At 41.9% G+C, this 12072-nt stretch overlaps 1 long non-coding RNA gene across 1 annotated transcript; it reads left to right on the top strand.

The window, feature by feature from the left end:
* The first annotated feature begins 686 nt into the window (after positions 1-686).
* Positions 687-2438, top strand: LOC122460075. Its single transcript, XR_006281140.1, has 2 exons — positions 687-788; positions 2342-2438. It is a non-coding gene; the product is annotated as an uncharacterized LOC122460075 (long non-coding RNA).
* The last annotated feature ends 9634 nt before the right edge of the window (positions 2439-12072 follow it).

Below are 12072 nucleotides of genomic sequence, written 5' to 3'. Positions count from 1 at the left end.
GTATCAAGCACTGTAAGTCACTTTGCTGCCTCTTGGCCTGTGCTTAACTGAATGTCAGCTCCCTGACACCACAAGCCTGTTAGCCACCCAGGCTCCTCTGGGCTATGCCAGCCCTTACTTTGTCTTGCAGATTAACAATAGGTGCAGTCCAGTCTTCAAGGCCCTTTGAAGCCTTCCCTTGTAGCGTCCAGCCCCTTATCCACTGTACGTTCACAGAAATACCAGGTCTTCTGTCCGAAGGGAACAATGTGCATACCAGCTTAAATGAATCAACTCAGGATCAGCTCCTAGTATAATACCACAATACTGAAATGTATGTAGAGTGAAAACAAATGTTTATTATCAAAGATTCAAGAGATAGTGAGTAAGGATAATGGAAATAAAAGGGTTACATATGAAACAAAATCATAACATGATTTCTAGAGACTGAACTTAAGTTACCAGGCTAACCTTCTGTGTAAAGGACTTTTATCTCACCTTAAAAGTCCTTTGCAGCTGTAACCGTGCCTCAGTGGGTCACAACTGAGGATGCCAAATTCAGGAGAAATAGGGCAGATACACCCCAAGACTGGTGGTTAACTCCCCATAGGATTGTACCAAACCAGGAACAAAAGTAAACTTCTGCTTCACCACATTGGCTAACAAGAAGTCATGAAGGCAGTTTCTTTAGGCATTCCAGTCCTTGTATTATCACCGAAAACACTAGACTTAGAGATGAGTGGTTCTTTAAAATCAGTCTCTTCAAATGCATGGTTCTTCTGATCCCAAAGGACGAGCCACACACCCAGGTCACAGGTTTCAGAGGGGTAGCTACAGAGGTGAAAGTAAGCCGGTACGCCCCGGTACGGCGTACTGGCAAGAGCCGGTGCACCGTACCAGGACCGGCTTTCCCAGATGGCAATTTAAAGCCCTGGGGTAGCGGCAGCAGGGCTCCGGAGAGGATTTAAAGGGCCCTGCAGCTCCAGCCCCTGCTACCATCCCGGCCCTTTAAATCCCCGCCGGAGCCCTGCTGCCTGAGCCCTGAGGTAGTGGCAGAGGGGCTCCGGAGGGAATTTAAAGGGCTAGGGCAGTAGCAGCTGCCAGAGCCCCGAGCCCTTTAAATCCCCACCTGAGCCCTGCTGCCCAAGCCCTGGGGTAGCGGCAGCAGGGCTCTGGAGAGGATTTAAAGGGCCCTGGTGGTAGCGGCAGCTGGAGCCATGGGGCCCTTTAAATTCCTGATGGAGCCCAGCCGCCGCTATCCCAGGGCTCTGGCAGCAGGGCTCAGGCGGGGATTTAAAGGGCTTGGGACTCCAGCAGCCGCTACCACAGCAGAGCCCCACGCCCTTTAAAGCTCTGCCAGAGCCCCTGGGTAGGGGTGGCAGTCAGGAACCCCCAGGGCTCCTCAGTGATTTAAAGGGTCTGGGGCTCTGCTGTGGTAGTGGAAGCTGGAGCCCTGGGCCCTTTAAATTGCTCTCAAGCCCCGGGGCTCCCAACCGCCTCTGCAACTGGTAGCTCAGGGGTGATTTAAAGGGCCTGGGGCTCCCAGCCACCACTACCGCAGCCCAGGGATTTAAGGTCCTGCCTCTTCTGGTTGAGGCCACAACTCTTCCGGTTGAGGCCACGCCCCCTGCTCAGGTCCTTTAACTTACTTTCACCCCTGAGTAGTTATGTTAGTCTGTATCAGTAAAAACAACAAGGAGTCCTTGTGGCACCTTAGAAACTAACAAATTTATTTGGGCATAAGCTTTTGTGGGCTATAACCCACTTAATCAGATGCATGGAGTGAAAAATACAGTAAGCAGGTATAAATACACAGCACATGAAAAAATGGGAGTTGCCTTACCAAGTGGGAGGGCAGTGCTAACGAGGCCAATTCACTTAGGGTGGATGTGGCCCATTCCCAACAGTTGTCAAGAAGGTCTGAGTATCAACAGAGGGAAAATTTTTTGTCGTGACCCAGCCACTCCCAGTCTTTATTCAGGCCTAATTCGATGGTGTTTGCAAATTAATTCCAGTTGTGCGATTTCTCATTGAAGTCTGTTTTTGAAGTTTTTTTTGTTGAAGAATGGCCACTTTTAAGTCTCTTATTGAGTATCCAGGGAGATTAAAGTGCTCTCCTACTGGTTTTTGAATGTTACAATTCTTGATGTCTTATTTGTGTCCATTTATTCTTTTGCATAGAGACTGCCTGGTTTGGCCAATGTACATGGCAGAGGGGCATTGCTGGCACATGATGGCATATATCACACTGGTAGATGTGCAGGTGAATGAGACCCTGATGGTGTGGCTGATGTGGTTAGGTTCTATGATGGTGTCCCTTGAATAGATGTGTGGACAGAGTTGGCAAGAGGGTTTGTTTTAGGTCAATATATAACTAGATCTTACCCCAAAATCATGCTGATGCCAATCCTTTAGTATCTGAAATCTAAAAGTTTATTTATATAAAGAAAGAAAGAAAGGTGGGAGTTAAAGTTGGTTAAAGGAATCAAATACATACAGTAATTGCAAAGTTCTTGGTTCAGGCTAGTAGCAGTGATGGAATAAACTTCTGGTTTAAGTCAAGTCTCTGGCTGCTTCCAAATCATTGGAAGGTTCTCAATTCCTTGGTTAAAATGCTTCCATTAATATGAGTTCATAGTCCAGAGGCTGGAGTAGAAAAGAGGCCAAATGGAGGGGTTTTCAGGGCCTTTTATATTTTCTGCCCTGTGGAGGGAAACCCATTGTTTCAAACAAAGCCCTCAGCACAGTTAGTGGAAAGTTACAGGTGACAAGATAGTGCTTGGAGTCATATGGGCAAGCCACATGTCTGTGCATGAAGGTTTCGACACAATAGAAGCCATTACCTATGCCTCAAACAGCATGTTTGCAGGACAGTCCATTCAGTGTAGATGGGCATCTCCCATGGTCCAGCGTCAGTTAAGTGTTTCTTGATGAGCCACTTAATTTGAATAGTCGCTCCAAGATGTGCTGGCTAACTACCTTGTGGGTGGTACCCCAGGAGCAAACATCTGAAATCCAGGTATAGAGTCAATTCATAACTTCAATACAAAAATGATATATGCATACAGATAGCATAATCATAACCAGCAAATCATAATCTTTTCTTAGACATCTTACCTGCCACATTTTGTACAGGATTTCTTGCAAATATATAACAGTGGTTGCAACAATGATCTATATGGTCATATCTTAATCAGATAACGTAACAGCAGCATTTCAACCAATGCTAGTTGTTATCCCATTTTCATGAATGGAATAGCACTGCCAGATTACTTTACAGGTGCTGGATAAAGGGATGTCTTCCTTACCTTCTCCTTTTATCCCCCAAAGTACATTGTTTTTACCTCAAGTCAGGATAACCTGCTCCGCCACCCCACAGATTATTCTCTAGTATGCTGCCACCCCATTGATTTCACATCCTCCTGTTGACTTTATATATAAATGGAAATTCCTGTTGTGTTGGCTTGCAATGCTCAATTTACATGCCGACAGAGAGACAGGTGAATAAACATTTTTTATCTGGCAAAAAACCTGTTGGTCAACTCTGCTTGGATACAGGCATACATACATAATCATTACATCATGTCTGTACATACATTTCACAATGTATTAATGACCAGCATGACACTGGTTTTCATTTAAGACCTCACAAGATATTCTTCAGTAAAGCAGAATCTACATATTAAAATCAGATTATTCTTCTAACCTCTTTGCCAGCTGGCATTGAGGGAGTCTTAGGGTTGCATATGTTACTGAAAGGCAAAAGCAATGCAGCACATTGTTAGTAAACATTATTAGGAAATCAATCTAGAGAGAAGACAGATGAACAATCATGTCATAATCTCAAGTGTTTCCAAATCCTGGAGAAAGTGCACAAAAGCTTTGTCATGTTTACCATTTTTCAACTGTGCATGATCCTCAAAAATATGTTTTGATCTGATATTGACTGCAGAATTTCATGACTATGTTTACATCATGAAGGATTGCCTAGATGGAAGCAAAGTCCCCCCCGCCCCCTTTTGACTGTGTCAGCAGGGCCGACTTCAGGCACCAGCGTTCCAAGCAAGTGCTTGGGGCGGCAGTTAGAAAGGGGGGGGGAAGTTCCTCCGGCCGTGGCGGCAAATTGGCGGCAGCTTCTTCCTTTTGCCAGCTGCGGTGGCAGTTTTTTTCACTGCTTGGGGCGGCAAACACTGTGTGTTAGGATACCTAAATCTGGTATCTTAACAGCTGGCCCTGTGTGTTAGGATACCTAAATATGGATGAAAATACAGTTTTGAATTCTTAAAAGGATATTGTTAAATTCCGTATCCAGTTCGATATTCTGAATAAAATTGTTATGTTAGAGTTTTCTTTGTCAGCTCTTTTCTTCTGTGACAGCCTTTAAGGTTCTTTGCTCAGATAGGTTTTATGTTTTTTTTATGACAAGATCTTTTTCAATATAATTTTGCTTGCATCCATTTATTCTGCTGCCTTTCTCACTGTGGGCTCAATATAATTCCAATTGAAATCAGTGGCCATTTGATCAGGACCTACAATATGCCTAAATAAAAGATAAGCAAAAAAACTGCTTCAATGATCCCTAAACCACAGAGGCTGTTTTATGGGATTGTGGGACAAAAGTTACAAAAGAATGAAAACAATCTATAATCTCAGCACGGCAGCTATTTAAATTTTTATAACAACCAAACAAATTATATATTTATATGAACCTTATTGTTATGTTTCACTGTTACCACTCCAAATTCACTAATTTTCATAAACCCAAATCTCTATCTTTCCCCTGCTTTAACTACCGGTGACAGATCAGCACTCTTTATGCTGCACAGCGCCTAGTGCTAAACAGCATTTTCAGCACACACAGCAGCTGGAAAATCCTCTGTATCAGATCCAATGCTAAATTATCTAACCTGGGCAAATCTCTAATAATAGCAGTGCTCATGCTGAGATGTGCTGTGTTTTTTTAAGGCTTGGTTGTACATCAGTCAGACATTCTTTCTCAGCCTAGCTACGGGATTCATAAGACCTTACTGTTATGCTCCACAATCTACAAGCTCTTGGTTCCAAGGCCACCAGACCTTCTCATCTTCAATCCAACCATTTGTCTTCTTGTACGATCTTTTTTTCTTATTGAGGCCTGTGTCATTGCTTTACACACATAATCGCCGTTGGAATATCAAATAAAGATAAAAATCCCTTTAGAAACAATTGTGTTTCAGCTTACTTGGTGGCTCTTTAAATCAAGGCACTGAAGCTCAATAGCAAGATCTAAATGGAAAAGTAAGTTTTAAGTATATGATAGGTTTGGAAACACAATTAAGCAGGCTCACTGAAAATTTGGATCTTTGTGCTTTTTGTTCTAGATATTCACCAGATTAATTATGATATTATTCTTGTGTATTATTTGTATAGCTTCAAAAGTGTGCTGGGCACTTTGCAAATGTAGGAAAACAAGGTCTGTGACGTGAAGAGCTTACACTCTGCTCCTTTGAGATGATGTGCATGGGAAAGTCTCTGTGCTTGCACCGAGCCTAATTCACGTAACAAGAATGGGAAATAGGATGAAACAAAAGTGTGTGTGTGTGTGTGTGTGTGGGATGATTAATCAAATATCCTGTGAATTCCTTGTTTGTTTGTTGTTTTCTGCTTTATGAACACTTCTAAAAGGGGAGTACTAGAATTTATATCCCTCCTGGAAGAAATATACTTTAAGAGGAAGGTGGAAGGAAGAGAGTGTTGACACACAGCAGAGCAGGAGAGGGAAGGTGTTCCTGCCATAGGAAGTCACATTAAAGGAGTATAGAGATGAGCTTTGGAAAAAGCCAATAAGGGAGTGGCATGTCATGGTGGCTGAGTGGAGAGAAGGGGGTAAGGGAGCATCACTATCACATATAGAAAAAGAGAAGAAAATACCAAATTGGACTATAGATCCCCAACAGTGACCTTTCTTATGTGTATTCTGGACATAAGGGAAATTATATCACAAAAGGACTAAGGTAGAGTGCAAAACATGAACATAAAAGCCCCCTTCTCTGCAACAAAGTGGGCTGTTACAAATGTAGACTCGGTGATCAGCCCATATGGACTGGAAAATATATGAAAGATCACAAATCCTCCCTCTTTTTTTATTCTGTCTGTTGCAGGTTTGAAATTGAGTCCGGGCAATTATGTAAAGTGATGGAGGCCTGTACTTGGGAAGCCTGCATGTTCGGGGTTTACTATCCCTGATATTTTATTCATTAAAGTACAATGTTGCCATTATATCAATGTGAAATAAAGAGAATTGCAATGCAATTTCACTCTGATTGTTTTCTTTTAAAATGTTATTAGCAACATTTAATTTAAAAGCAGCTGATACCAAGTATAGTCCAAAATATAAATCATCTTGTGGGGCAAATTCTGCCTTCTGTACGCATCTTGATATAGTGCCTTACAAACTAAGTCACCCAATGGAAGTCATTGGGACTACTCACAGAGTAAAATACTATTCAGATGGAGCAAAAATGGCAGAATCTAGTTCCATAAAACAAGGGCCCAAGCCTTAGAAGAAAGAGGGGAAAAAAAACAATTCTGTGCTATTAATGCAAAAGAGTAGAAAATTACATCCGGTTTTTAATGAGCCTTGATGTTACCACAATAATCAAGTGCTGCATGTGGTCATGACATCCATCAGTTATGGCCCTTTCTGTGAAGTAATATTTTAAAATCAGTCAAATATTATTATGTTTTATGAATTTATAAGCATTGTACAATGTTAAAATTCAGAAATAATATCTTTCTCATTTATGATTTAACTATGACTACTATCAAATGTGACTGCTGCCATTTGACAGTTCCTGGTCAATAATTTTAACAATTATTCTAAATTTGCATTTGAATATAACCACAGCACATCCACTTAATTCATCCCTTCCCTGTGATAATTTCCTGTGACCTTTCAAACATGAAGGTGCCTTAATTTCCTGAGAATAAATTTGCAGTTCTGAAGTTTCTGGAAAATTTTAAATGCAGTACCATCTGTCTAAATAAATATTTATTAGACTGTTTATAGACATTGAAGGAACTATATTAGTCTTAAACTAATAATTTTGTATTTAGCTGTTACTAATATAACACCATTGACATTTGAAACTAAAATTTGTTTCTTTGTAATTGCCCTATATATTCTAGGCATTAAACTATAGTGGTCACCCATCCTGCATTGCTTATTTCATATCTAATGTCCTGCAATTGGTATCTAATAAAAAGCTTCCATGAAGGGGTTGACTCACTACTAGCACCTCCTCGTGGCTGGACATAATGTAGCAACTCTCTCCCAATAAGATACCTCCTGCTGACAGTCACTTCAAGCCTGCCGTGATCTGCCTCTTCCTGAGACTCGACCCTTTGGTCAGGTCACTTAAAAGCATTTCCCTTTCCAAGGCAGTCAATGAACAAAACCAAAGGGAATTAATACAAATACATTGAGTTCACAAATAGTAGAGGGGAATAGTTCCCTCTAAAAATAAGTCAGCATCTAGCCCTCTCTTTCTTCAGGGAGGTAGCAGGCATCTGGGCAGCTTCTGCCTTCTCTTCAGGAGCTGAAGTGTTGAAGGTCTGCTCTTCTTTCTGGCTTGCCATTAGCTGAGCTGGGGCTCTCTCTCTTAAATCTCTTTCTCCAGTCTTGATGTGTTTTTCATAGGTGCAATGGGACAGAGCCAGCTGAGCCCAGTGTAGCTCATTAACCCTGTGTTGTCCAGTGTGGGGTTTGTATATACCATCACACTTCCCAGAACCATTTGATCAGCTAAAAAGTAATGAACATACCAAATGTGATCAAATCTGCTAATGTAGATGCGATTCAAGTTGACCTGCTTCTCAGACATACATATCCTTCCACTGGTGTTTGAGCCTATGGATAGACCCAACTTTCTGGCTTCATAGTAGGATTTTTACATTCACCCTTCCACACAGTGGCTCCATACACCTGCCCAAACTTGACCAAGCCAACTTGGGTAAATATTCTTCAGCAATAATTATAAACTTTAGTATACTACAGTGTACACTTCCATAAACTGAGAGGATAACAAGGAACATGATGTAAAAGATAATGAATACTATAAATGAAGACAGCAAAGTATGCAAAACCATTCTAATAAATCACTAATAAAGTATTTCAGCCTTTTAATTATTTTGTTGTGATGTCACTTCCTGCTAGACTCATTGCAACACCACAAGACAGTGGAGGCATGTGTGTTTCACATTATAGAGTTTTGGTGGTATTCAATTGACTTTCATGGATTTGGTGTGAGGAACTGAAAAGTAGCATGGATGTAATCCAAATATCTTCACTAAGAATGTGCTGTGGTATATCTAATTCCCTCTAACAATGGCATTATATTTGGTAGGAAATGAAGTGCCACTGACAATATGCTGGGAAGCTTTCCATTTAAGGTGCTGATGTAAGTTAAATGCAGAAGAAAAGGAGTACTTGTGGCACCTTAGAGACCAACAAATTTATTAGAGCATAAGCTTTCGTGAGCTACAGCTCACTTCATCGGATGCATTTGGTGGAAAAAACAGAGGAGAGATTTATATACACACACACAGAGAACATGAAACAATGGGTTTATCATACACACTGTAAGGAGAGTGATCACCTTAAGATAAGCTATCACCAGCAGCAGGGGGGGGAAAGGAGGAAAACCTTTCATGGTGACAAGCAAGGTAGGCTAATTCCAGCAGTTAACAAGAATATCAGAGGAACAGTGGGGGCTGGGATGGGAGGGAGAAATACCATGGGGAATTAGTTTTACTTTGTGTAATGACTCATCCATTCCCAGTCTCTATTCAAGCCTAAGTTAATTGTATCCAGTTTGCAAATTAATTCCAATTCAGCAGTCTCTCGTTGGAGTCTGTTTTTGAAGCTTTTTTGTTGAAGTATAGCCACTCTTAGGTCTGTGATCGAGTGACCAGAGAGATTGAAGTGTTCTCCAACTGGTTTTTGAATGTTATAATTCTTGACGTCTGATTTGTGTCCATTCATTCTTTTACGTAGAGACTGTCCAGTTTGGCCAATGTACATGGCAGAGGGGCATTGCTGGCACATGATGGCATATATCACATTGGTAGATGCGCAGGTGAAGGAGCCTCTGATAGTGTGGCTGATGTGATTAGGCCCTATGATGGTATCCCCTGAATAGATATGTGGACAGAGTTGGCAACGGGCTTTGTTGCAAGGATAGGTTCCTGGGTTAGTGGTTCTGTTGTGTGGTGTGTGGTTGCTGATGAGTATTTGCTTCAGATTGGGGGGCTGTCTGTAAGCAAGGACTGGTCTGTCTCCCAAGATCTGTGAGAGTGATGGCTCGTCCTTCAGGATAGGTTGTAGATCCTTGATGATGCGTTGGAGAAGTTTTAGTTGGGGGCTGAAGGTGATGGCTAGTGGCGTTCTGTTGTTTTCTTTGTTGGGCCTGTCCTGTAGTAGGTGACTTCTGGGTACTCTTCTGGCTCTGTCAATCTGTTTCTTCACTTAAGCAGGTGGGTATTGTAGTTGTAGGAATGCATGATAGAGATCTTGTAGGTGTTTGTCTCTGTCTGAGGGGTTGGAGCAAATGCGGTTATATCGTAGCGCTTGGCTGTAGACAATGGATCGAGTGGTATGATCTGGATGAAAGCTAGAGGCATGTAGGTAGGAATAGCAGTCAGTAGGTTTCCGATATAGGGTGGTGTTTATGTGACCATCGCTTATTAGCACCGTAGTGTCCAGGAAGTGGATCTCTTGTGTGGACTGGTCCAGGCTGAGGTTGATGGTGGGATGGAAATTGTTGAAATCATGGTGGAATTCCTCAAGAGCTTCTTTTCCATGGGTCCAGATGATGAAGATGTCATCAATGTAGCGCAAGTAGAGTAGGGGCATTAGGGGACGAGAGCTGAGGAAGCGTTGTTCTAAGTCAGCCATAAAAATGTTGGCATACTGTGGGGCCATGCGGGTACCCATCGCAGTGCCGCTGATTTGAAGGTATACATTGTCACCAAATGTGAAATAGTTATGGGTCAGGACAAAGTCACAAAGTTCAGCCACCAAGTTAGCCGTGACAGTATCGGGGATACTGTTCCTGACGGCTTGTAGTCCATCTTTGTGTGGAATGTTGGTGTAGAGGGCTTCTACATCCATAGTGGCTAGGATGGTGTTTTTAGGAAGATCACCAATGGACTGTAGTTTTCTCAGGAAGTCAGTGGTGTCTCGAAGATAGCTGGGAGTGCTGGTAACGAAGGGCCTGAGGAGGGAGTCTACATAGCCAGACAATCCTGCAGTCAGGGTGCCAATGCCTGAGATGATGGGGCGTCCAGGATTTCCAGGTTTATGGATCTTGGGTAGCAGATAGAATACCCCAGGTCGGGGCTCCAGGGGTGAGTCTGTGCGGATTTGCTCTTGTGCTTTTTCAGGGAGTTTCTTGAGCAAATGCTGTAGTTTCTTTTGGTAACTCTCAGTGGGATCAGAGGGTAATGGCTTGTAGAAAGTGGTGTTGGAGAGCTGCCTAGTAGCCTCTTGTTCATACTCTGACCTATTCATGATGATGACAGCACCTCCTTTGTCAGCCTTTTTGATTATGATGTCAGAGTTGTTTCTGAGGCTGTGGATGGCACTGTGTTCTGCATGGTAATTGCTCCATTCTCATTTAAACAGCAACCACCACCACCCAGGTGTTTAAATATTTTGCAATAGGGCTATAGAGGTACCCATATACACAGGATGTTAGGAAATATGTGTTAGAATATTTTTGGCTACAGTGGAATGAAATCATAAGGTCTTGTTTCTTGATCCCTAAGATTTAAAATAAAACCTAGTTACAGCATGACACCAGTTAACTGACTTCCAGGTACCCCAAAGTCTCAGTTAACTGAATGTCAGTTATATATTCCAAATCCATTGCTCGCCATGTATTGTTCCCTGGTTCATCCAAAACCCTTTCTTTTCCTGAGGGTTTCAGAAGTGTAGTAATGTATTAGAAACACACTAAGGCCAAGATTTTCAAAAGCGACTAGTGATTCATTTTTTTTGATGTCCAGTTTGAGACACCTTAAAGGAAGCTGATTTTAAGGGGTGGGTGAGGTACTCAGTATTTTCTGAAAATCAGCTACCTCAAACTGTCTTGAGTTGAGCACCCAAAATTACTAGTCACTTCTGAAAATTGTGGCAAAAAGCCCTGATCCAGCAACAATGTATTTGTGCCTATGGACCATGTGAGCCCACTGAAGGAGCCATAAATGCCTAATTTACCTCATGCTATGACACAAGAAAACTAGGGGTGGAAGAAATGAAATGAAGAAATCAAAATTGTCACTTGCCTTACAGAAGATTTTCATTGTACAACATGTTACAAACTGTCCACTATTTGGGAAAGACAGGATATTACATAAATGTATTAAATCAGTTTTATTAAATCAGTTCTAGTACATATCAAACAATATTACAACTATTTATGTGGTATAGTAGGTCTTGTTATTATAAAATAGGACATGTGTTTAACGGGCCTGTCTAGGGCCCTATTAAGAAAAAGGGCCTTTTTCAGAAATGGAAAAAAGCCCAAGGCTAATAAATGTAGAAAAGAACAGAATCCAACAGAGAAACATCTACATCAGAATAAACCAATGATCCATGTTTTCCGGTATCCATTCTCTAAGAGTGGTAAATGCTGGATGGTTCCAAGAAAAACATACCCCCTCCCCCCAAAAAGGCACCATTATTATCAATATTTGTATTGTAATAATGCCTAGGAGGTCTCAATGCAAGCCATTGAACTAGGCACAATTGTGCCTGGCATCAATTATTCCCACCTTTGTCACCTCTTGGCTGGATTAGAGCAATGTGAAACACCTGGGTATGAAGACTTCAGTGCTTAGGAAACTCCAGCTGGTACAGAACACTGCAGCATGGCTCCTCAGCCACACTGGCTACCACGAACACATCAGATCATTCCACTGCTCCCTGCCCTGTCTTCTCATAGAATATCCATTCAAGTTGAAGGTCTCAGTCGTTCAAAGTGCTCAAAGAACCCAGGATGTCTAAAGATCACCTAAAGTTCCAGGATGAAAACAGCATCAACTTTGCTTTTA

The sequence above is a fragment of the Dermochelys coriacea genome, chromosome 4, assembly GCF_009764565.3.
Source record: "Dermochelys coriacea isolate rDerCor1 chromosome 4, rDerCor1.pri.v4, whole genome shotgun sequence".
Lineage (NCBI taxonomy): Eukaryota > Metazoa > Chordata > Testudines > Dermochelyidae > Dermochelys > Dermochelys coriacea.
The sequence above is the reverse complement of the archived record's forward strand: the minus strand, read 5'-3'. Positions and strand labels throughout refer to the sequence as shown.